This window comes from Hemiscyllium ocellatum, chromosome 30 (assembly GCF_020745735.1).
Source record: "Hemiscyllium ocellatum isolate sHemOce1 chromosome 30, sHemOce1.pat.X.cur, whole genome shotgun sequence".
Lineage (NCBI taxonomy): Eukaryota > Metazoa > Chordata > Chondrichthyes > Orectolobiformes > Hemiscylliidae > Hemiscyllium > Hemiscyllium ocellatum.
Window position 1 is genome coordinate 21,915,605 of NC_083430.1, and position 24,936 is coordinate 21,940,540.

Here is a 24,936-nt window from a genome sequence, read left to right on the forward strand (position 1 = left end):
AAGACTGGAAATTAATTTGCTGTAACATTCCTCAAGTGTCAATTTTGAGCCTTATCCTTTTTAATTTTTACTAACAACCTAGATTTGGCTAAACTGAGTAGGATTATAATACTTGTCGATGATATAAAGTTTGGCAGTGTATTAGGTAGTCATAAGGATAGCTTTAGGTTTCAGGGTGATGTACATAGGTTGTGAAATTAGCAGAAATATAGCAGATGAAGTTTAATGCAGATTAATGTAGAAAGACAATATTCTAAAAATGAACTAATTTTGCAAAAACATCATAGAATTCCTACAGTGTGGAAATAGGCCATTTGGCCCAACAAGCCCTCACCGACCACCCGAGAGCATCCCACCCAGACCCATCCCCCTACCCTATAACCCTGCATTTCCCATGGCTAATCCAACTAACCTACACATCCCTGAACACTATGGGCAATTTAGAATAGCCAACCCACCCCTTACTTGCACACCTTTGGATTGTGGGATGAAACTGGAGCACCCTGCGGAAACCCACGCAGACACGAGCAGAATGTGCCAACTCCACACAGACAGTCACCTGAGGTTGTAACCAAACCCAGGTCCCTGGCACTGTGAGGCAGCAGAGCTAACCACTGAGTGTGTGTCCAAATTCTGACACAAAATCTTAAAAGAGACAGGGCAACTTGGTGATAATGTGCTTAAAAAAAGAGTTACCTTGTTTACAAATAGTTACAAATACTTGTTTTGCTTTTATATTCTGTCTTAAAACAAGTAAAACATTGGTTACACCTCAGCTGGGATATTGAGACCAATTCTGTGCACCACAATACAGGAAAGATATGAAGTCCTTAGATCATAATTACTGGGATGTTACGATGTGTGGGGGTCTTCAGTTAAGAGGCGAAGTTGCTAATATTAAGACTCTTTTCTCCTTGGAAAAGCAAAAGTTAAAAATTGTCTTCAGAAACATTTTCAAAGTGATGAGAAGTTTTGACGAATTGGACAGAGAAAATATCACTTCTGGTGGCTGGATCAATAGCCGGGGTCATCAGGTTTCAAATCATCAGGAAAAGGTCTAGAACTGAGGTAAGGAAAAATATTTTCACTAAAGAGTTGTTAAGTTCAGAACGTTCTACCTCAAAAGATTTGTTAACTGATTCCATAATTAATATGCAAAGAAAGTTGGAATAGGACTTGCGGCTGAGGAATTTATAAGGTTACAGACAAAACGCAAGAACGTCAGGCAAACCACGATGACTCTTTCAAAGACTCAGCTCAGCCACAACAACCCAAATGGCATCATTCAGTGCTGTACATTTCTGCAATTCTTTGAAAATTCTTCAGTATTCAACATTATTAGACCCCCAAGTAACCAATAATGTGTGCAACAGATTTATTAGAAGTGAACTGTTGCACTGAAGCAGGGGTAGACATATTTGTGACGCTGGGGCAAAGGATTAGTTTTGGGGCATGAAAGGGAATATTCACTCAGAATTTGTTGCATTCTCTTATGCCTGATTTAGGCATGCTTCATTTTCATTCCCTTTGGTAAAATATTCGGTGTAAAACATCAAGCCGCTGAACCAGCAGGAAGTTTCTGTGCGGCTTTTTAAATGTTCAGTTCATCTTAGACTTTTCAGCAATTCATGGGGAGGCAAGAAATTGAGGCTGAAACACTTTAGTACTTGACCGAGTCATTCGCCACCCCATTACTTGCATCTCCTGCCTACTTTAATTACACTTGGTCAGATTTATTTAATATTCAAGTACCATCTGTGCCGGGGGTGCAAGTGAGCATGGCAACACCAGAGGGGAAAAGTGAACAACTTCACTCACTCTATTCTTGCAGTCCTCTTGGAGGATGTTGAAGGCAAGATGAGCAGAGGATAGTTCATCACTAGATCTTCTTGAAGGGAATTAACTCTGGCATTGATGGGCACCTCCCTTACCCTCAGGTTTGCAGAACAGTGTTATATTCTCAGAGGAACAGGAAAAGCAACAGATGACACATTTTGTCCACCCTGGTACCAGAGCATCCTTCTCTATTTCTTAAAGGAAGACTTTCAATTAACCATTCACAATGATTGCAAGAGCCTGCCTATACTGCACCATAGCTAAACACAACAGTCACCCTGTACTTTTCTCTTCCCTCTCCTTCATTTTCATGCTCACACCCCATTTCTATGACATTTGCCACACATTCTTTAATTATCATTAATAACCTTCATTATTTACATCCTTGCACAAGAGTTTTGTGCTTCAAGCGAGAATAGTAGAGAGGGACACCACAGCCATTAACCTCTCACTCCCCTTTGCGAAATTGTGGGGAGATGGTCAGTTCTTCTTCAGGAAGACGATGAAGCATATTGCCAGTGCCATGTTACTGACTGAGCACCTACACTAACAGACCGGGATGTAGCTCCAGCTGCCCAATATCTTACATTGCCTTCTGCTTCCTGCATCAGTTTGACCTTTCACCTGATTTTCCTATCTCCCTTTCTTTCTGCAGATTCACCATAACAAGAATAGGCAAAGGAGGATGATAATGATGGAGAGTGGGAATAGGATCAGATAGTCCTGGATTTGAAACCACATGTTTCTGCCATTTCTTGGCATATTCCAGCCTTTTTGCTCAGAGCACCATGCTGTTGATTATGGGATCTTCTGTGTTTAATTCATCTCCCAAAGAATCAGCTAAAAGCAACTCCATGCTACATGACAACTGCCCAAAGATGAAGCTCACTCAACACCATGCCCCTTCCATCTAGCACTGACAGTAAGTCAGATTCTGATGTTAGAAGAAGCACATACTTGATGAACAATATATGACAGAGTGGGAAATTGTAATTGGTCCTGGTTACACTGTACCTATGAGGTTTCCTGCGAAGGCAGAGTCAGTTATCCAGGACCTGCTCTATGACCGTGCCAGCCCATTGGTCTGTATGAGCTGCTGTTCATGATGATTATTTCTGCCACCATCCTTTTTAAGTGTAGGATACTATGGGGCCAGTTTGGTCTTTCTTAACTAAAAAAGTCTCTTATAGTTAACAAGATATATTTTATCGCGTGCTAGCAACTAGTTACATTGATGTGATAGACAATGTTGTAGAGATCTTGAGTTATGGTTTGTAATGGTTTCACTCCTTTATGATCCTACTTTGTGATTCTGCTCACAAAACTATAGCGGATAATGCTTAAGGCTGTTCTCAGTATTAACCCTTTCAGAGCATTTCTGACCCACACACAACAGAATCGTGGCTTTGCAAAAGGAGGCAAGGCTTGCATCGTGTGCTGGATTTACTGCTGTTCCCACCTCATTTCCTATGATCTCTGACGCTGGAGGGATGCTTGGATTCAATTTCCTTCCAGTTTCTTGTGGAAACAAGATAAAACAATATTGCTTTGTTGTGGCACCTTGTATGGATGCTATATCCATAAATGTATGTTTAAATATGTACATAAGTATGCATGTAAATACGTATTTGAACACTTTCAAGAATAGCTTCTTCTCACTGTTATCAGATTTATGAACAAACCTCTCATATATTAGAACTGATCTTTCTCTGCACCTTCTCTATAGCTGCAACACTATATTCTGCATTCTGTTCTATTACTCTAATGTACTTATGTTAGATATGATTAGCCTGGATAGCAACACTTTTCACTGTATGCTAGTATGTATGACAATAATAAATCAAATCAAAATTCCCCTGTGATTCTGGATCTGCCCTATGATTGACCTAATAAAGTAAATGTAACAAGTGTAGCAAAATTTCAAAGCCGGCTTGTACTAAATTTTGATCAAAGTGTCTCTTTAACAGCACAAATCTGCATTATCAGTTTGTGTCTTAGATTTCAGGCAAAGCAACATAACTTTTCAGAATTTCTTTGCTTTTAATAACTGATTTTATTTGAACTTCCTCCAAACCATGAGAAACCATGACTACTCATGATGTGTATTTTGTCAGAATGAACGATAGCCAATGCATAATCATTTGAATCATAGAATCCTGGAGTAGTTACAAAAGTACAGGATGTCCATTTGCTCTCTGCTGCACCAACTCACCTATTTCCATTTGCTCACCTTCTTCCTGGGGTCTCTCAAATGTTTACTCTTTTGGTAATTTTGAACTTAACCACACTCTCAGGCAGTGCAGTCCAGATTGCATCTATTCGTTGTGTTCATTGAGTTTTCCTTGTGACATTGCGTATTTTACCAATCATATTAAGTCAGTGTCCCTATTTCTTAATCCTTCTATCAACATTTCTCCCTGTCTGCTCTGTCCAGATCCATCATGAACACAGCCAGCCTAATGTTAAAATATTTGATCAGGTTTACACTATTTATGATATGAAAGGACTGTGTGTACAAGTAAACAATCAATAAGCTTGGAAATCTAATTGCCTCGGTAGCAGTCCCATTTCAAATACTTGTGGCACATTGGTGGTGTTCCTACCTTTGAATCAGAATGCTCAGGTTCATGTCCCACATGCTATGAAAAAGGGCTGGTTAGAAAATATCAATTAAAGTTGTTGACATTCCATACTTCACTCATCTGGCCAAAGGCAATAAATTTTGAAAATAAAAAGAGTTATGTTCAAGTGAAAAGTGGTGTAACCACATGCTGAATTAACTAAAGCCTGGTCTTATTATGGTTCCAGAGGATCTATTCCATAAGAGGAAACTACCTTATGAAGCAATAAGTGTAGGCTTTTATGGGAATTGTCACTTATTGCTCTAAATAACCATCAGAAGGGCAAGACTAGATGCTCATGGCATTGCCTGAAGCATCAGTTCTGACAGCAAATTATAAAATCTCCACAGACAAGCCAACAAAACTGAAAACGTCTGCTCAAAACAAACAATTGATTCTATTTTCTATATTTATACTATCCCTTCTTATCAAAATGCAATTTATTTCTTAAAAGTTCAGGTTTTTTACATGTAGCAACAAAGGGCAACAGATCCCCCCACAACATTGCACAAGCTATCATATTTTCTCCGAAGAAGTAATCAGAATTTAATTAATTCTCCTTAAACGGCCAATACTTGAAGATTCTTGTGGAAATTAAACCGTAATTGGTTATGTGATGAACATTTGGAGAGCAAGCGAGATTCAGAGATTTCCATCAAAAAGAAGAAGCTATTAAACCTTAGGCAATGGTAATGTGTAAAGTGATTAATCATTTTTGAGGAAGAACATATGGGTTTGCACTCTTGCACCTTTCTCTCAGAATGTTTCTCTTAACCTTCATTGTAAATCTGTCATCTAGAATGAGCACAAAAATGTAACTAGTACTTAACTCTTAAAGCAGATTTTGTTAACATTACAATAATTACTTCTATTTCTGACGTGTTGAATACTTTATTTATAGCCCTTTAATGCTGGCTATCTGTGTCTAAGCTGCTGCCTAGAAACAACCAAATCATTTTTTAATTACAAGTGAATGAGCAAAATAAACACCTTAGCTAGTCTTGTATCATTCTTGGAAGAATGAGAATCCGTTGCCTACCTGCAATCTTATGGAAGCTATATGAGGGTGGCCATTTGGCTCTTCTTAGCTCATACTATCATCAAATATCTAAGACTTTTCATGTCCATTACCTGAAATAGAAGTTATTTGTTTTTTAGTCTATGGCTCCAATGTTATTTTCTTTTAATTCATGGAATTTAAATTAAGATGTGGCAAAGCCAGCAAACTTTGCTTATCCCTAACTTCCCTTGAAAACATGGTGATGACCAGCTTCTTCACTGTCTGCAGTTCCTGGGAGTTGGCTGCATTTACAGTGCTGTTGGGAAGTGACTTCCAGTATTTTGACCTTGCAACATTTATGGAATGGCAATATGGTTCCAAGGTAAGATGCTGTGTCGCTTGGAGGAGGGCTTACAATTATGTAACTGCTGCCCTGGTCCTTCTAGGCAATAGAGGTTGTGGGTTTTGAAGGTGCTGTCAAAAGTGTCATGCTCAGTTGCAGCAGTGCAGCTTGCAAATGGTTTACACTGCTGTATTAGTGAAGAAGGAACTGAATGTTAAAGATGGTGGATAGGGAGCCAATCAAGCTTTGCTTTGGATGATGTTGGGCTTCTTCAATGTTAACAAAGTTAAAAATCGCAAAACACCAGGTTATAGTCCAACAGGTTTATTTGGAAGCACTAGCTTTTGGAGGGCTGCTCCTTATTTAGGTAGTTGTGAAGCAGGACCAATGAACCAAAACCGGTAACCCATTCTAAAAGATGAAAGACTGAACAACAATCTAGGTTTGTTTAATATATAATTTTACTTACACGATACTGTAATCTTTTGCTGTAATTTCTGTGTCTTATGGTCCTGCTTCACAACTACCTGATGAAGGAGCAGCGCTCCAAAAGCTCGTGCTTCCAATTAAACTTGTTGGACTATAACCTGGTGTTGTGTGATTTTTAACTTTGCCCACCCCAGTCCAACACCAGCTCCTCCACTTCCTGAATATTGGTGGAGCTGCTGTGCCCAGGCAGGTGGATGGTATTCCACCAACCTTCTGACTTGTGCCTTGCAGATGGATAACAGGTGGAGTAAGGAAGTGAGTTATTTTCTGCAGAATTCCTAACGTCTGACCTGTCCATTTCAATTTCCAGTCAGTGGTAACACCTGGAATAGTTGGAGATTCAGCATTGGTACTGCTACTTAATGTCAAGAGGGGATGATTAGATTCTTACTTTTTGAGGATGGTTGCTGCATGATAAGACCATAAGACCATAAGACATAGGAGTGGAAGTAAGGCCATTCGGCCATCGAGTCCACTCCACCATTCAATCATGGCTGATGGGCATTTCAACTCCACTTACTCGCATTGTCCCCGTTGCCCTTAATTCTTCGTGACATCAAGAATCTATCAATCTCTGCCTTGAAGACATTTAGCGTCCCGGCCTCCACTGCATTCTGCGGCAATGAACTCCACAGGCCCACCATTCTCTGGCTGAAGAAATGTCTCCGCATTTCTGTTCTGAATTGACCCCCTCTAATTTTAAGGCTGTGTCCATGGGTCCTAGTCTCCTCGCCTAACGGAAAACGTTTCCTAGCGTCCACCCTTTCCAAGCCATGTATTATCTTTAAGTTTCTATTAAGTCTCCCCTTAATCTTCTAAACTCCAATGAATACAATCCCAGGATCCTCAGCCATTCCTCATATGTTCGACCAACCATTCCAGGGATCATCCGTGTGAATCTCCGCTGGACACGTTCCAGTGCCAGTATGTCCTTCCTGGGGTGTGGGGAATAAAACTGGACACAGTACTCCAAATGGGGCCTAACCAGAACTTTATAAAGGCGCTTTTATATTCCGACCCTCTTGAGATAAGTGACAACATTGCATTTGCTTTCTTAATCACGGACTCAGCCTGCATGTTTACCTTTAGAGAATCCTCGACTAGCACTCCCAGATCCCTTTGTGCTTTGGCTTTATGAATTTTCTCACCGTTTAGAAAGTAGTCTATGCTTTTGTTCTTTTTGCCAAAGTGCAAGACCTCACATTTGCTCACGTTGAATTCCATCAACCATTTCCTGGACCCCTCTCCCAACTGTCTACATCCTTCTGTAGCCTCCCCACTTCTTCAGTACTACCTGCCTGTCCACCTAACTTTGTATCATCGGCAAACTTCGCGAGAATGCCCCAGTCCCGTCATCCAGATCATTAATATGTAATGCGAACAGCTGTGGCCCCAACACTGAACCCTGCGGGACACCGCTTGTCACCGGCTGCCATTCCAAAAAAGAACATTTTATCCCAACTCTCTGCCTTCTGTCAGATAGCCAATCCTCAATCCATCCCAGTAGCTCACCTCAAACACCATGGGCCCTCACCTTGCTCAGCAGCCTCCCATGTGGCACCTTATCAAAGGCCTTTTGGAAGTTTAGATAGACCACATCCACTGGGTTTCCCTGGTCTAACCTACTTGTCACCTCTTCAAAGAATTCCAGCAGGTTTGTCAGGCTTGACCTCCCCTGACTAAATCCATGTTGACTTGTTCTAATCAGACTCTGCTCTTCCAAGAATTTAGAAACCTCATCCTTAATGATGGATTCTAGAATTTTACCAACAACCGAAGTTAGGCTAATTGGCCTATAATTTTCCATCTTTTGTCTTGTTCCTTTCTTGAACAAGGGGGTTACAACAGCGATCTTCCAATCATACGGGACTTTCCCTGACTCCAGTGACTCTTGAAAGATCTCAACCAATGCCTCCACTATTTCCTCAGCAATTTCTCTCAAAGCTCTAGGATGTATCCTTTCGGGGCCAGGAGATTTATCAATTTTGAGACCTTTTAGCTTTTCTAGCACTATCTCTTTTGTAATGGCAACCATACTCAACTCAGCCCTCTGACTCCCTTTAATTGTTGGGATATTACTCATGTCTTCCACTGTGAAAACTGACGCAAAGTACTTGTTAAATTCTCCTGCTATTTCCTTATCTCCCATCACTAGGCTTCCAGCATCAGTTTGAAATGGCCCAATGTCTACTTTTGCCTGTCATTTGTTTCTTATGTATTGAAAGGAACTTTTACTATCATTTCTAATATTACTGGCTAACCTACCTTCATATTTGATCCTCTCCTTTCTTATTACTCTCTTTGTTATTCTCTGTTTGTTTTTGTAACCTTCCCAATCTTCTGATTTCCCACTGCTCTTGGCCACTTTATAGGATCTCTCTTTTTCTTTAATACATTTCCTGACTTCCTTTGTCAGCCATGGCTGTCTAATCCCTCCCCAGATAATCTTTCTTTTCTTGGGGATGAACCTCTGTACAGTGTCCTCAATTATACCCACAAACTCCTGCCATTTTTGCTCTATTGTCTTCCCCGCTAGGCTCTGCTTCCAGTCCATTTTTGTCAGTTCCTCTCTCATGCCCTCATAATTACCTTTATTTAACTGTAACACCATTACATTCGATTTTGCCTTCTCTCTTTCAAACTCCAGACTGAACTCTAGCATAATATTATCGCTGCTTCCTAAGAGTTCCCTTACTTTAAGATTTTTTATAAAGTCTGGTTCGTTATATAGCACTAGGTCCAGAATAGCCTGCTCCTTTGTGGGCTCCAAGACAAGCTGTTCCAAAAAGCCATCCTGCAAGCATTCCATGAATTTCCTTTCTTTGGATCCACTGGCAACATTATTTACCAAGTCCATCTGCATATTGAAGTCTCCCATGATCACTGTGACCTTGCCTTTCTGACATGCCTTCTCTATTTCCCGGTACATGTTGCGTCCCTGGTCCTGACCACTGATACTTATGTGGCACAAATGACAGCTGTTTTGTATTATCCCAAACCTGGATGCTGTCTTGATGCAATTGTACATGGACTGCTGCAGTGTATCTATGGAATTAGAAATGGTGCTGCACATTATGTAATCATCAGTGAACAAAAGACTTGCTCTGTTTTAAGTAAAATTGAGTAACACCTTTGTATACCCAAATAGCGTTTTGTTGGATATTGAGGTTTCTTCAAAACTCAATTTTCCTTGTATTTACTATGCATGCAATTTCATTTAACAGCTATTACAGCAATAATTAGCTTTCCAAAATTCTAACATGGGAAAACAAAGGGAAGATTTACGAGTAACATAGATGTCACAATGCACATTGAACTAACATCAACTGCTTATTCAGTGCTAAATGTACTCTATTATCAGTGCATTGTGTTAGATTTTGTTCTAAGAAGGAATGAAAACTGATATTCAGAAAAAGGTAGTCAAGGGGACAATAGTCATACAATGTCATGTTTAATTTGCTTATGGCTATTGGTCAATAGGGTTCAGACAGTTGATTGACTTTGAGAGAATAAGCTGTCCCTAGAAATATGATATAACAATAAGTGCTCAGGGACAGAGGCAAGTTCTCATCAAGCAGACCTTGTAGGCTGCAGTTCTCATGGGGCAGTCCCCAGAAAGCAATCTTCATCAAGCAGATAGAAGACAGACCAGAAGGCGAGGAGGAAAACCAAAGGAAGAATTGCCTAACACCTTGGCTAGAGAGCAAGCCACTGCTTCTACCACTTTAATGAGACCAGCACATTCCAAAACAACCGATGATTTGTCCTCTGGTATCAGTAAAACGTCCCCATCTGGTATCAATAAAACATCCCCAATTGTTATGGTTGTATACTTTGTTTATCTAATTAATTAATGTATGATATCCAACCGGCTACTTCTTAACAAACTCGATAAACTGTGATCACAAACACTCTAAAATCAAAATTTGCTGTCAGGAGTGGCATTGCTCAAAGAAGTCTGGGGTTGATTATTTTTATGTTTGAGAAGCTGAGAGAAACAACAGTACAGTATTTGATTAAAGTTGCTATGTAATTGGGCGATTCTAAAATGCGGCTGATTGATAATTTAATGGAAAAGTTAGAATCATTTGCACCAGGGGTTGTATTGGTATTTGTAGAAATATGCAATGATAATTATGTCGGTGTCTTTGATAGACTTTGGAAAGAGTTCATGAAAGGAACAATTGATTGAGAATAATTAAACCTATGGTGCCCATTTGTATGCTTTACAGTTGGATCAGAAAAATAAAATGCTGCCAAAATTTGTAAAAGAGTTGCAGGGTAAAAATGAATGCCAACATAAATACAGTATATCCATTATGCATAATATGAAGAAAAGACCCAGCATTGTGACTGAACAAACCAAATGTGATGTTGAGATGGAACTTGAAATTGACTTCTCCCATTATTTAGTAAAAATCATTATTTGCCAAACAGAAATGTGTGAATATTCAGAGCTGGTCCTTTTAGCTTGCAAGACAAGACAGGTAATTTTGGGAATACTGTTGAGCGTGTTCCCACAAAATTCCATCCCTATGTTGTGAGACTAAACTAGTGTGCAATGCCACCCAGGAGCTGGAACGGGTGGGTGAAGAAGTGGTAACTTTGGGCACAGTTAAGGAAAAGTCTATTTCCTCCAGTGAAGTTAAAGAAACCATCTATGAAAATTGGATTGTATTTACAGAAAGAGTTCATGACAGTTAGGTTAGGTGAATTGGCCATGCTAAATTGCCCGTAGTGTTAGGTGAAGGGGTAAATGTAGGGGAATGGGTCTAGGTGGGTTGCTCTTCGGAGGGTTGGTGTGGACTTGTAGGGCCGAAGGGCCTGTTTCCACACTGTAAGTAACCTAATCTAAGTAATCTAATCTAAACTAATCTTAAAACATCCCTTACATTGGACTGAAACCATTACTAAAACAGGGAGTAATCAAAAAAGTATTATCGATTCAAGTCTTTCAAATCTTATTTCATTGACAAAGTTTTAAAACTGCTATTTTTTAAAAAAAATTGCTGTAGAAAAGATTTTAAAAGACATCCAATTTGAACTCAGAATTTTGAATGTGAAATATTTTGGCTATGTACTCGTACTGTTCTATTCTGAAGGTGGCCTTATAAAAATCTTGAAAAGTTTTTCTTAAAGTTAATAGAAATTTGTAAAGCCTGTTTGCAGTTATCAGACTATGTCAACAATTTTTTTAAACAGAGTACCTGAAAGTATGACATGCTGACTTGAGTCCTGCTCCTTCTCAGTACAGAGAGTTAAGCTTTTCTGCTGACCGTTTTTAAATCTTATCATATCCCTGTACGGCAAGATCCTTGCTTTTTTGACTCGACTAAATTCTGGATTTCTAAATATGTCGACATGTTTGGGCACAATCAACCCAAGTGACTTTTTCCAAAGCCACAGTGGATTTTTAAAAGCAGATTTCAAGAATCACAGCCAGGGATGCAGAGTTTTGCTCTGACAAACCTTTGAGAACAGGATACCCCTCTACTAAGTATGATCACTTGAAAATCCAATAAAAGCACTATTTAAAACCACCACGTTTGGACATACTTGTTCTGAATTTGGGATTAGTAAAATAACAAGTTGCTAGTTCAGGCATACAATGGTAAATTTAACAGAAGTTTAAGGGGACCAATAATTTTAAATTTATTTGATCTGATTTGATTTTAGTACTGTTACGTGTACTGAGGTACAGTGAAAAATGTTGTCTCATATGCAGATGCTATTATACAAGTGCATCAGAGTAACAGGTTGGAGTACAGGATACAATGTTACAGCTGTTGTGAAAGTGCAGAGAGAGATCAACATTAACGTTAAAGGGGTGTGTTCAAAAGTCTGATAACAGCGGGGAAGAAGCTGTTCTTGAATCTGTACTTAAATGTATAACAATTTTGATGTCTTCTGCCCAACAGAAGAGGATGGAAAATAGCATAACCAAGGTGGGGGGTGCTGGTCTTTGATTATGTTGGTCACTTTCCCAGTGGGAAGAGTAGATGGAGTCAATGGATGGGAGGCTGGTTTGTGTGAGGCAGTGGGAAGTATAGATGGAGTCAATGAATGGGAGGCTGGTTTGTGTGATGGACAGTGCTGTGTTCATGACTCTCTGCTGTTTCTTTCTTTTCATTTAATTTAAAGCAAAAGCCAAAGGAAACATCCAGGTGGTTTAAACTTTATTTTAAAAATCCATAGAAAAGGCAATTTGAGAGAAAATTAATTGACCATGAATGAAACCTGTCAGCCGAACAACATATCTGAGGTTGAATGTAAAAGAGCATTCAAGTCTGTTGTTGCCATATTTGAATGTGGGATTTGTTTAAAGCTGAGTATAAGGCAACAAATTATTTTTAAAAGAAACTTGTATGTTTTTTTTGCAAGGAGGACCAAACAAGCAAAATTTAATAACAGAGTCATACAGCACAGAACCAGACCCTTTGATCCCCCCAGTCCGGGCCAACGAAAATCCTAGGCTAAATGAGACCCACCTGCCTACTCTTGGCCCATATCCCTCTAAACCTTTCCTATTCATGTACTTATCTAAAAGTCTTTAAATGTGGTACCTGTGCCCATATCCACCACTTCCTCAGGAAGTTCATTCCATATGTGAACCACCCTCTGTGTAAAATCTTTGCTCCTTATGTCTTTTTAAAATCTCTTTCCAGCATTAATAATCAGCAAATAAGTTCAATTGTAAACTGATTCCTATTTGAGTACTCTATGCCACTCTTCAGATAGGTTCTCAACCTGTCAATATGTTTGCTGATATATGCACCCCAATAAACATTTTAAAGGGATACATAAAACACTGTTAAATTGGTAATTTCTTCTTGAAGTTGAATGTTTCTCTTGCAGGTAAATTGACAGAAGAGAACAATTACAGTGTGGCAATGAAAAGTAGATTGGAAGAAATACTAATTAGTCAAAGTAATGATAATCTTGGTCTTTCACTGGCAAAAAAAATTACCATTTTTCTTCAACGCCATCACTTAACTTGCTGGATAAATAAAACCACTGTCATACAGTAAAGAAAATGTTAAATTGTGTTAAATTCTTAACCTGCAGGGTAAATAGGAACTCTGTCTGGTTGATAAAACAACAACTATTAACAATCTGGTTGAGTAAAGTGCTTCGTAATTGAGACGACAACCAAGCTGTATAAAACAAAAAGGTCACGTTAAAGCTAGCCTATGAAGTTAACACTCTGGACTGCAACATCATTTTTGCATTTGATTTGAAACATTATTGCAGTCTACAATAAATTGAGATGTGCCTTAAGTGTTCCATGGAGTGATTTGAATCGCTGGAAAGAGGGAGATGGCCAGTTAAAATTCCACAAGTGACTCTAACAGACAAAGGGGGAATGGAGGTGAATTTAAATTAAGATTGACTTTCCCATCGTAAGCTCAAGGCAGCATGATCTTGTTTGATTTATTCTTTTTACTCCAGATCTTACCTGAGGTAGATTGAAGAGTGTTCCCCAAATTCAGGCCTCCTGATGCTAATTATTGAAATAAACCAAGAATAATCCAAAGCAGAATTCTTTAAAATGAGATAAAAGGTCAAAGAAACAAAACAATCAAAATGCAATTACTTTGCTTATCCACGTAGTTGCAAGTCTTCAGGAAATTAAAGAAGACAGGACAGGAGAAGAGAGAGGTTATAAATTACAAATTATGGTAAATCCAGACACATTAAAAGATAATTTCACATGAGTTACAACTTCCCTGAGGTCAGGGTCCTAGGAATACATTTTTTGGAGAGCTGAGTCCAGTAGCTTTTCTGCTTGGAGGTAAAGTCTAGGTATATCATAGAATCCCTACAGTGTGGAAGCAGGTCATTCAGGCAATCAATGATGAAGGGCTCCTGCCCAAAACGTCGACTTTCCTGCTCCTCGGATGCTGCCTGACCTGCTGTGCTTTTCCAGCACCATTCTAACCTCGACTCATTCAGGAAATCAAGTCCACTTGACCCATCCAAAGAGGGTCCCAATGAGTCCTATTCTCCAAACCGATAACCCTGCAATTCCCAATGATAACCCACATAGACTACACATTCCTGGACATGAATGAGTAATTTAGCATGGCCAACCCACTTAGCCTGCATATCTTTGGACTGTGGGAAGAAACCAAAGCACCCAGAGGAAACACACACAAATACGGGGAGAATGTTCAAACTCCACACTGACAGTCACCTGAGGGTGGAATTGAACCCAGGTCACTGATGCTGTGAGGTAGCAGTGCTAACCATCGAGCCACTGTGCCACTCAGCAACTTGGAGACAGAGATGGAGGGTCTGAGGCAGACTGACAACTCAGGCTTGGGTGCTGTTTCCTCTTCAAACTCTACCTGTTACAACTTAGAATCCCAGGATTGTATAGTTAAGAAATTAGACAAACCAGATTTCAGTCATGTAACTAAGACCAGCATTTCGAGGTTTCCTTAACCTAACAGTGTATCCTTACCTACCCCATCAGTGTTTCCATTGGGAGATATGAGATAACTGTAGATGTCTTATAATAGTAGGACAACTAGCCACAAAACGAAATGACCAGCTATCCTTAGTAGTCACACACGCAGATGACAAGCAACATGAATTCGACTGGGACAACACTACTATTATAGGGCAAGCCAAACAGAGAACAGCCAGGGAATTCCTAGATGCATGGCACTCTTCCACAGATTCAATCAATAAGCACATCGACCTGGACCCAATATACCGACCACTGCAGCAGACAGCTGGAACTGACAACCGGAAGCGGCAGAGACAAACCACTATAAATGCCAGAGGAAACATCACAGAAGTGCTTCACAGGAAGCTCCCACGCACTGAGGATGTCACCTAGATGGGGGATGAAACGTCTGCAACACAAATTCTCAGCTCGGTGAACAGAACCACAACAACGAGCACCCAAGCTACAAATCTTCTCACAAACTTTGATACAAGTAAGTTTATCCATTCTAAAAAGAAGCAGAATTTAAACCTGAAAATATGGCGGAGAATAGCTTTTTTTGCGATTTCTCCTGATGCCTCTGGCCATGTTACGATTCACCTATCAATCGGCACAGTGGTTAGCACTACTGCCTCACAGCGCTAGGGTCCCAGGTTCAATTCCAGCCTCGGATGACTGTCTGTGTGGAGTTTGTACATTCTCCCTGTGTCTGCGTGGGTTTCCTCTGGGTGCTCCGGTTTCTTCCCACAGTCCAAAGATGTGCAGGGCAGGTGAATTGGCCATGTTAAATTGCCCATAGTGTTAGGTGCATTAGTCAGAGGGAAATGGGTCTGGGTGGGTTACTCTTTGGAGGGTTGGTGTGGATTTGTTGGGCCGAAGAACCTGTTCCCACGCCGTAGAGAATCTAATCTAAATTTCCCATCTGTTTCATGTGAATCCTGATTTTAACCTGTTCTTCTCAACAGTTGCAATCCAAATTCTGATCCTGCAGCACTCCAGTAATGGTAGCCTTCTTGAAAATGAAGAGTCTGCAAACTGGTGGCTGATGGTCGAAGTATGAACTGAATTATGAGAGGCACCAGATTTCTTAATCCCTGTAGTGATGAGCAAAGGAAACACAGTTGTCACACAGCCATTCCCTATCTGTTACTGGAGGTGGGAATTTCACCTCACTGGGTTGGAAAGATCAACCTCAGAGAGCTTCCAGTCATCCAAAGCTCTCCAACGCTTTGGAACAGAGACAGGTGACATTAGATCCAGATTTCAGTGGTGTGATTGGTGGGTCTTCCAGTGTATCACTTTGGTAGGTCACTCTGAATGTGGATTGGGGTACTGGGGAGTAATGAGTCTTGTGGGGAGGACAACAGTGAAAGTAATAACTTGGGATGAGAGGGAAGGGCTTTAATAGACCCAGGAGCCATTTTAAGAAGTGATGGCTCTCCCTGTCTGCTACCAGCCTTTTAAACTATATAATCACAGAATCCCTACAATGTGATTAGAATGTAGGGATATAATCAATGGCTGCTCCAACACTCTGAAAAGCATCCTACCCAGACCCAGTTTACTCCATGTTTGGTTTAGTTTTCCCCCTCTGCCTTCAAACCTGTTACAGGACAGAATAAAATCTGACCAATGAATTGTGGCCAGGCTGGGAAATCAGTGACATTTCCCAAACAAGGAAGGACAAGGAGCTGTGAAGTGTTTCAGATCAGGTCAGTTTATTCAGCCTAGCTTTCAGTGTTTGGAGAACATGTCCATGCACAAAAATCCCTTCCCAACACTTACCTTCCCATTGCTGAGTTTTTCCTTTGTTTCCAGGGGAAAATGTCCTGACATGGAAGTGCCCATTCTTGTTCACAGGCTAGCCACTGTTTCTGCATCATTTCGATGAGGAATCAATCAACAACTTGCAGATGAGCCCCTAGAATTAAAATTCCTGCAAAGTTCTGATGCGATTGACACTTGCCCTTTAACCTCATCTGCATTCCCATCCCATGCACACCTGATTCCCACCTGCACTTAAAATCCCCCTTCTTTGTGGTGTATATACTCTTCAGATTTTACTGTTCGTCCCATAAGAGGGGAATTATGTCATTTTTTCAGTTCAATAGCTCTTTGTGTGATTCAGGTCTAGAGACTGGAATTAACTCTTTATTTCATTTTCCTCTATTTACATTACTGTTCTGTTGGAGGCTTGAAATCTATATAGATGAATAACTTTTAATACTGGATTAATCCCTGTGGCTCATCAGTGCTGTAAATAACTTGTACAATTGGGAGTCCAGGAAGGACATGAAGCTGCCAGTATGTCTGTGTCTGGCAATTTGCAGTTAGGCTACATAATGACATTTATTTATATTTCTCTACGTATTTAGAGAAAAGCTAAAGGAGCTGAAAATTTTGCACCAGTTCTTGTGATGTGTTGTTACAGTCTACTCGCAGTAAGCTTCATGAATCTATTCCTTTCAATATGAAAGTTTAATGTGATCTGAAGTTATAGGGTTGTCAATAACGTGGGCAAAGTCAACTGGAGAAACTTTAAAGGGTTTTTTTGGGGTCAGTGAGCTTAATTGGCTGAACAGCTGCTGAGTGATGTCAACAAATGCAGCCTCAATTCCTGTACTGACTAAATTCACCATGACCTCTCAACATCACCCCTCATATTTACCCTCAGGTTAAACTCACCACCAGTTCTCTCTCTCATGAAAGAGCAGGACAGTGGTAATTTTACTTTTACCTTTTATTTAAAGGTACAAGAGGTATTGAATCTCTGGACATGTTTAGAATTGCTCAGACTAAAGAAAATGTATCCAACAATACATTTAACAAAATTCTTCAAGTTATATCAAATTTCTGAAATGAACAAGAACACTAAGCAGTCCGCTGCAGCAAGAGACTGAGCAGCACAGGAGGAGAACAGATAACTTTGACTTGTCCAACCTTTCCTCATGCTGGAGGAGGGTGTGCACTACACAATTTTATTTTCACTCATGGACTGGTGAGCAAATTGCAAGAGAAATAAGGTTTGCCAAAGCAGTAATCATCTATTTCAAAGGGAATTGAAAATAATTCCGAAACAACAAGTTGATAATTTAAATCAGTAAATTGCCATTCAGCACAGCTGACCAATAAGAACCATTTTTTTTTCATTTTCGGTTATGAAGCAGTGCTAAGGAGAGAAATTGGCTTGGTCCTTGACCACCAAGGAAGTGGATGGAGCTAGGAAGTGCGGCCAGGTCAAGCTTTCTAGTTTTTTTTTAAGCTGTAGCTGTCAGAAGTTGTTTGGATCCCAGAAGAGTTGGAGCTTCAGTAAAATTCCCTGCTACTATATTGTCTGAAATCTCTCTTGATATAGTTTCCTCTTGGACTGGACAATTATGTCTGTGCCCGAATTTACCCTTTTGCCAAGGGGTGGGTTTATGGGATGTTACTATACTGGAACAGTTAATTAGTAATAGGTAGGGTTTCTGCTATTCTGATAACTTTTCCAACGTTAGGCTATTCCAAATTCTTCTTTCTTTTGTTTGTACTTAAACAAAAGACAATTTATTTAAATTCTACAGTTAAATGTCGAGAGATTTGACCAGGCGCATTACATCTGGAACATACTTCACATCCACCTCTAAAACACTATGTAGGACAAACCGGAAGACAGTTAGCCACCAGGATACATGGACACCAGTTAGCCACAAAAAGACACGCCCCCCTCTCCCTCATAGCCCTACACACGGATGAAAAAAAACACCATTTCGACTGGGACAACACATCTTTCCTGGGACAGGCTAAGCAAAGACATGCCAGAGAATTCCTAGAGGCCTGGCACTCCAACCACAATGCCATAAACAAGCACATACATCTAGATGCCATCTATCAACCCCTCAGAAAACGAACAGGAAATGACATCACCACAAACCCCAGGAACCCCATCCAGGAGAAAGATATAAATAGAAAGCAGGAGACAACAGCTTCGCTTCACTTGGAGGTCGCCACCGATGATGTTACCTAGCCAGGTAATGAAACGTCTGGATATCAAACCTACAGCTCAGCGAGCAAACCTACAGCCTATACAGTCATATAGATGGGTTAACTCCAGGAAGGGTAAGAGAGGTAGGCAGCTAGTGCAGGAGACTTTTGTGGATATACCCATTTCAAACAGGTATGCTGTTTTGGAAAATGTAGGGGATGATGGATTCTCAGGGGAACCTAGCACGAACAGCCAAGTTTCTGGTATTGAGACTGGCTCTAATGCAACGAGGGGTACGTCGGCTTCCAAGAGATCAATTGTGTTAGGGGATTCTGCAGTCAGAGGTACAGACAGACGTTTTTGTGGCCAGCAGAGAAAAAGCAGAATGGTGTGTTGTTTCCCTGGTGCCAGGATCAAGGATGTCTCAGAGAGGGTGCAGAATGTTCTCACGGGGGAGAGGGGCTAGCAGGAGGTCATTGTCCACATTGGAACCAATGACATTGGAAGGGAAATGGGTGAAAGTCTGAAGGGAGGTTACAGAGAGTTAGGCAGAAATTCAAAAAGGAGGTCCTCGAGAGTAGTAATATCTGGATTACTCCCAGTGCTATGAGCTAGTGAGGGCAGGAATAGGAGGATAGAACAAATGAATGCATGGCTGAGGAACTGGTGTATGGGAGAAGGATTCACATTTTTGGATCATTGCAATCTCTTTTGGGATAGAAGTGACTTGTACAAGAAGGACAGATTGCACCTAAATTGGAAGGGGACTAATCTACTGGCAGGGAAATTTACTAGAACTGCTTGGGAGGATTTAAACTAGTAAGGTGGGGAGGTGGGACTCAGCGAGATAGTGAGGAAAGAGATTGGTCAGAGATGGGTATAGCTGAGAACAGAAGTGAGTTAAACAGTCAGGGCAAGCAGGGACAAGGTAGGACTAATAAATTAAACTGCATTTATATCAATGCAAGGGGCCTAACGGGGAAGGCAGATGAACTCAGGGCATGGTTAAGAACATGGATTAGATCAGATTACTTACAGTGTGGAAACAGGCCATTCAGCCCAGCAAGTCCACACCAACCCTCTGAAGAGCAACCCACCCAGACCCATTCCCCTACATTTACCACTTCACCTAACACTACAGGCAATTTAGCATGGCCAATTCACCTAACCTGCACATTTTTTTGGACTTTGGGAGGAAATTGGAGCACCTGGAGGAAGCCCACGCAGATACAGGGAGAATGTGCAAACTCCTCATAGACAGTTGCCTGAGGCAGGGATTGAACCCAGGTCTCTGGCGCTGAGAGGCAGCAGTGTTAACCACTGTGCTACCCATGGGAGTGGGGTATTATAGCAATTACAGAAACAAGGTTCAGGGATGGGCAGGACTGTTACCTTAATGTACCTGGATACAAATGCTATAGGAAGGACAGAAAGGGAGGCAAGAGAGGAGGGAGAGTGGTATTTTTGATAAGGGATAAGAGATAGCATTATAGCTGTGCTGAGAAAGAGGATATTCCTGGAAGTACATTCAGAGAAGTTATTTGAGTGTAACTGAGAAATAAGATATGGATGATCACTGAATTGGAATTGTATTTTAGACCCCCTAATAGTCAGAGGGAAATTGAGAAACAAACGTGTCAGGAGATTTCAGCTGTCTGTAAGAATATTAGGGTGGTTATGGTAGGGGATATTAACTTTCCAAACATCAACTGGGACTGCCATAGTGTTAAGAGTTTAGATGGAGAGGAATTTGTTAAGTGTGTACGAGAAAATTTTCTGATTCAGTATGTGGATGTACCTGCTAGAGAAGGCACAAAACTTGACCTACTCTTGGGAAATAAGGCAAGGCAGGTGACTGAGGTGTCAGTGAGGGAGCACTTTGGGGCCAGTGACCATAATTCCATTAGATTTAAAATAGTGATTGAAAAGGATTGATCAGATCTAAAAGTTGAAGTTCTAAATTGGAGGAAGGCCAATTTTGATGGTATTAGGCAAGAACGTTTGAAAGCTGATTGGGGGCAGATATTCGCAGGTAAACGGATGGCTGGAAAATGGGAAGCCTTTAGAAATGAGATAACGAGAATCCAGAGAAAGTATATTCCTGTTAGGGTGATGGGAATGTTGGATGATTAAAGAAATTGAGCGTTTGTTGAAAAGAAAGGAAGCATATGTAATGTATAGACAGGATAGATCGAGTGAATCCTTAGAAGAGGATAAAGGCAGGAGGAATATACTTAAGAGGAGAATCAGGAGAGCAAAAAGGGGACATGAGATAGCTTTGGCAAATAGAATTAAGGAGAATCTAGAGTTTTTACGAATACATTAAGGACAAAAGGGTAACTAGGGAGAGAATAGGGTCCCTCAAAGATCAGCAAGGCAGTCTTTGTGTGGAGCCACAGAAAATGGGGGAGATACTAAATGAGTATTTTTTATCAGTATTTACTGTGGAAAAGGATATGGAAGATATAGACTGTAGGGAAATAGATGGTGACATCTTGCAAAATGTCCACATTACAGAGGAGGAAGTGCTGGATGTCTTGAAACGGGTAAAGGTAGATAAATTCCCAGGACCTGATCAGGTGTACCCGAGAACTCTGTGGGAAGCTAGAAAAGTGATTGCTGGGCCTCTTGCTGCGATATTTGTATCATCGATTGTCACCGGTGAGGTGCCGGAAGGCCGGAGGTTGGCAAACGTGGTGCCATTGTTTAAGAAGGGCAGAAAAGACAAGCCAGGGAACTATCAACCAGTGAGCCTGACCTCAGTGGTGGGCAAGTTGTTGGATGGAGTCCTGAGGGACAGAATGTACATGTATTTGGAAAGGCAGGAACTGATTATGGATAGTCAACATGGATTTGTGTGTGGGAAATCATGTCTCACAAACTTGACTGAGTTTTTTGATGAAGTAACAAAGAAGATTGATGAGCAATCTCCATGGACTTCAGCAAGGCATTCAACAAGGTTCCCCATGGGAAACAGGTTAGCAAGGTTAGATCTCACAGAATACAGGGAGAATTAGCCATTTGGATACAGAACTGACTCAAAGGTAGAAGACAGAGGGTGTTGGTGGGGGGTTGTTTTTCAGACTGGAGGCCTATAACCAGTGGAGTTATATTGAGTTTGTTTCTCAATTTCCCTCTGACTATTAGGAGGTCTATAATACAATTCCAATTCGGTGATCATCCCTATCTTATTTCTCAGTTCCACTCAAATAACTTCTCTGGATGTATTTCCAGGAATATCCGCACTCTCAGCACAGCTATAATGCTATCTCTTATCCCTTATCAAAAAGACCACTCTCTCTCCTCTCTTGCCTCCCTTTCTGTCCTTCCTATAGCATTTGTATCCAGGTACATTAAGGTAACAGTCCTGCCCATCCCTGAACCTTGTTTCTGTAATTGCTATAATACCCCACTCCCATGGGTAGCACAGTGGTTAACACTGCTGCCTCTCAGCGTCAGAGCCTGGGTTCAATCCCTGCCTCAGGCAACTGTCTGTGAGGAGTTTGCACATTCTCCCTGTGTCTGTGTGGGTTTCTTCTCACAGTCCAAAAATGTGCGGGTTAGGTGAATTGGCCATGCTAAATTGCCTGTAGTGTTAGGTGAAGTGGTAAATGTAGGGGAATGGGTCTGGATGGGTTGCTCTTTGGAGGGTTGGTGTGGACATGTTGGGCCGAAGGGCCTGTTTCCACACTGTAAGTAGTCTGATCTAATCCCTGCCCTGAGTTCATCTGCCTTTCCTGTTAGGCCCCTTGCATTGAAATAAATGCCGTTTAATTTATTAGTCCTACCTTGTCCCTGACTATTTGACTGACTTCTGTTCTCAACTGTACCAGTCTCAGATTGATCTCTTTCCTCACTATCTCACTGGGTCCCATACCCCCATCCTCCCGAGCAGCTGCAGCAAATTTCCCTGCCAATATATTAGTTCCCTTCCAATTTAGATGCAATCTGTCCTTCTTGTGCAGGTCACTTCTACCACAAAAGAGATTCCAATGATCCAAAAATATGAATCCTTCTCCCATACACCAGATCCTCAGCCATGCATTCATTTGCTCTGTCATCCTATTCCTGCCCTAACTCACCCATAGCACTGGGAGTAATCCAGATTTTACTATTCTCGAGGACCTCCTTTTTGAATTTCTGCCTAACTCTCTGTAATCTCCCTTCAGAATCTCAACCTTTTCCCTTCCTATGTCATTGGTTCCAATGTGGACAATGACCTCTTGCTGGCCCCTCTCCCCCGTGAGATCATTCTGCACCCTCTCTGAGACACCCTTGATCCTGGCACCAGGGAAACAACACACTATTCTGCTTTTTCTCTGCTGGCCACAGAAACATCTGTACCTTAGACTAGAGAATCCCTTAATACGTTAATCTTTCGGAACCCAACATACCCCTTGTTGCATTAGAGCCAGACTCAATCCCAGAAACTTGGCTGTTCGTGCTAGCTCTCCCAGAGAATCCATCACCCCCTACATTTTCCAAAACAGCATACCTGTTTGAAATGGGTATAGCCACAAAATACTCCTGCACTATCTGTCTACCTCTCTTACCTTTCCTGGAGTTAACCCCTCAATGTGACCGTATCTGAGACATCCCCCCCTTCCTATAACTGCCATCCATTGCATACTGTTGCTGTTGCAAATTCCTCATTGCTTCTAACTGTCTCTCCAACCGACCCATTCGATCTGATAAGATTTGCAACCAACAGCATTTACAGCAGATATAATCCGCAGTAACCCATAAACTCTCTTTAAACTCCCACATCTGACCAGAAGTACATATCACTGTACTAAAGGCCATTTTTGCTCCTTCAAAATCTACAGACCCAGAAAATAATACCGTCTTATTCCTCTACAAACACTGCCCCAGGTTAAATGAATAGATATGGCTTATATTTTAAGTTTAATCAAGAGACATATCTCCAAAAATGTATAATGAAGAAAGAACCCACTCTACTCACTACTGCAGACTTTCTGTAGGCTACACTTAAAACAACAATTAACTTACCTGATTCTGTGTTGTGAACTTCGCCCAATAGTTCCTCCAAGATTAGTTGTGAATTTCACTGTTTGTTAATTTTCCCACTTGCACTCTGATGTCCAGCGATACATGAATTCAAACAGCAAAGGCAGTGTCAGTTTCTTTCTTTTTCTCTCTCTCTCTACTGCAGTGTCCTCACCATGTGCTTCCTTTGTTTGTTCTTCTCCCTTTTAAAACTGTTGTTGTTTTGACTTTTTTTTCCCTAAAGTTCCAAAACAATGCAACAGCACATAAAACAGTAATTGCTGCTAATGGAATTCAAGGAAATCAACTCCAACAACTAAAATACCTCAAAAAAGGAGCAGTTGCTATAGCCAGAAATTTTTCCCCCAGAATCTCATATTTGCACTTCGGGGCTGTAATTTGCCTAGGGAGGCCATGATCTGTTGCCTTTCCCCCAGGGTAAGGGGTTTATAGTTTGCTTTTGGCTGCAACTCTGTTCCCCCCTCTTGTGACTGGTGCTAGATTATATTCTTGCACCTCCTGCTCTGCTGAGGGAACAGTTGGTCCCTGCTGTACAGTTTTGTGGGAGAGGAGAGAGTCAGTCTCCCTTTCCTCCTGTACTTTTTCTAATCTTTGCTCTAGCTCATTTATCCTCTTCTCCAGCTCCTGAATTCATTCTTGGTCTTTTCTCCACCTGCTAGTGGAGGCACTTACTTTTTTAATTAGGCCTGCTAATTGCTACACTAACATTACCCCTACCTTTTTAGTTCTTTTTCATTTTTCTTTATCAATCCAATTCCGTTGCTGCACTAATGTCTGGGATGGGTCCCAACCACCTTTTTTAATCTGTTCTGTCAGTACTTATCTGTCTGTATTGTACTTTTCAATAAGGGAATCTGCAATATCCTCTTTAAAATCCTGATCGGCCATCTCACAGATTGTGTACCCCCAGATACCACCAACAGTAAAGTGTCCTGAACTAGTTGGACTTCTTTAGCCCCTGGTAACTAATACTGTCCTAGCATGGTGTGTATGGCCGTAGCAACCTCCTAGCAAGATGTGCTCTCTACCGGTGGGACTTTTCTACCCTCCCGGCCACCATTACGAATCTGTATCTACTGGTCAGCTGGGAATATTGGCTCAATAGAGAGTCCTCTCTACTGGGACTCCTGTACCCTCCGAACCACCTCTACTGTTCCAAAAGTGCCCGATAAGTCCTGAAACCTACCTCTAGTCTGGTGTGCA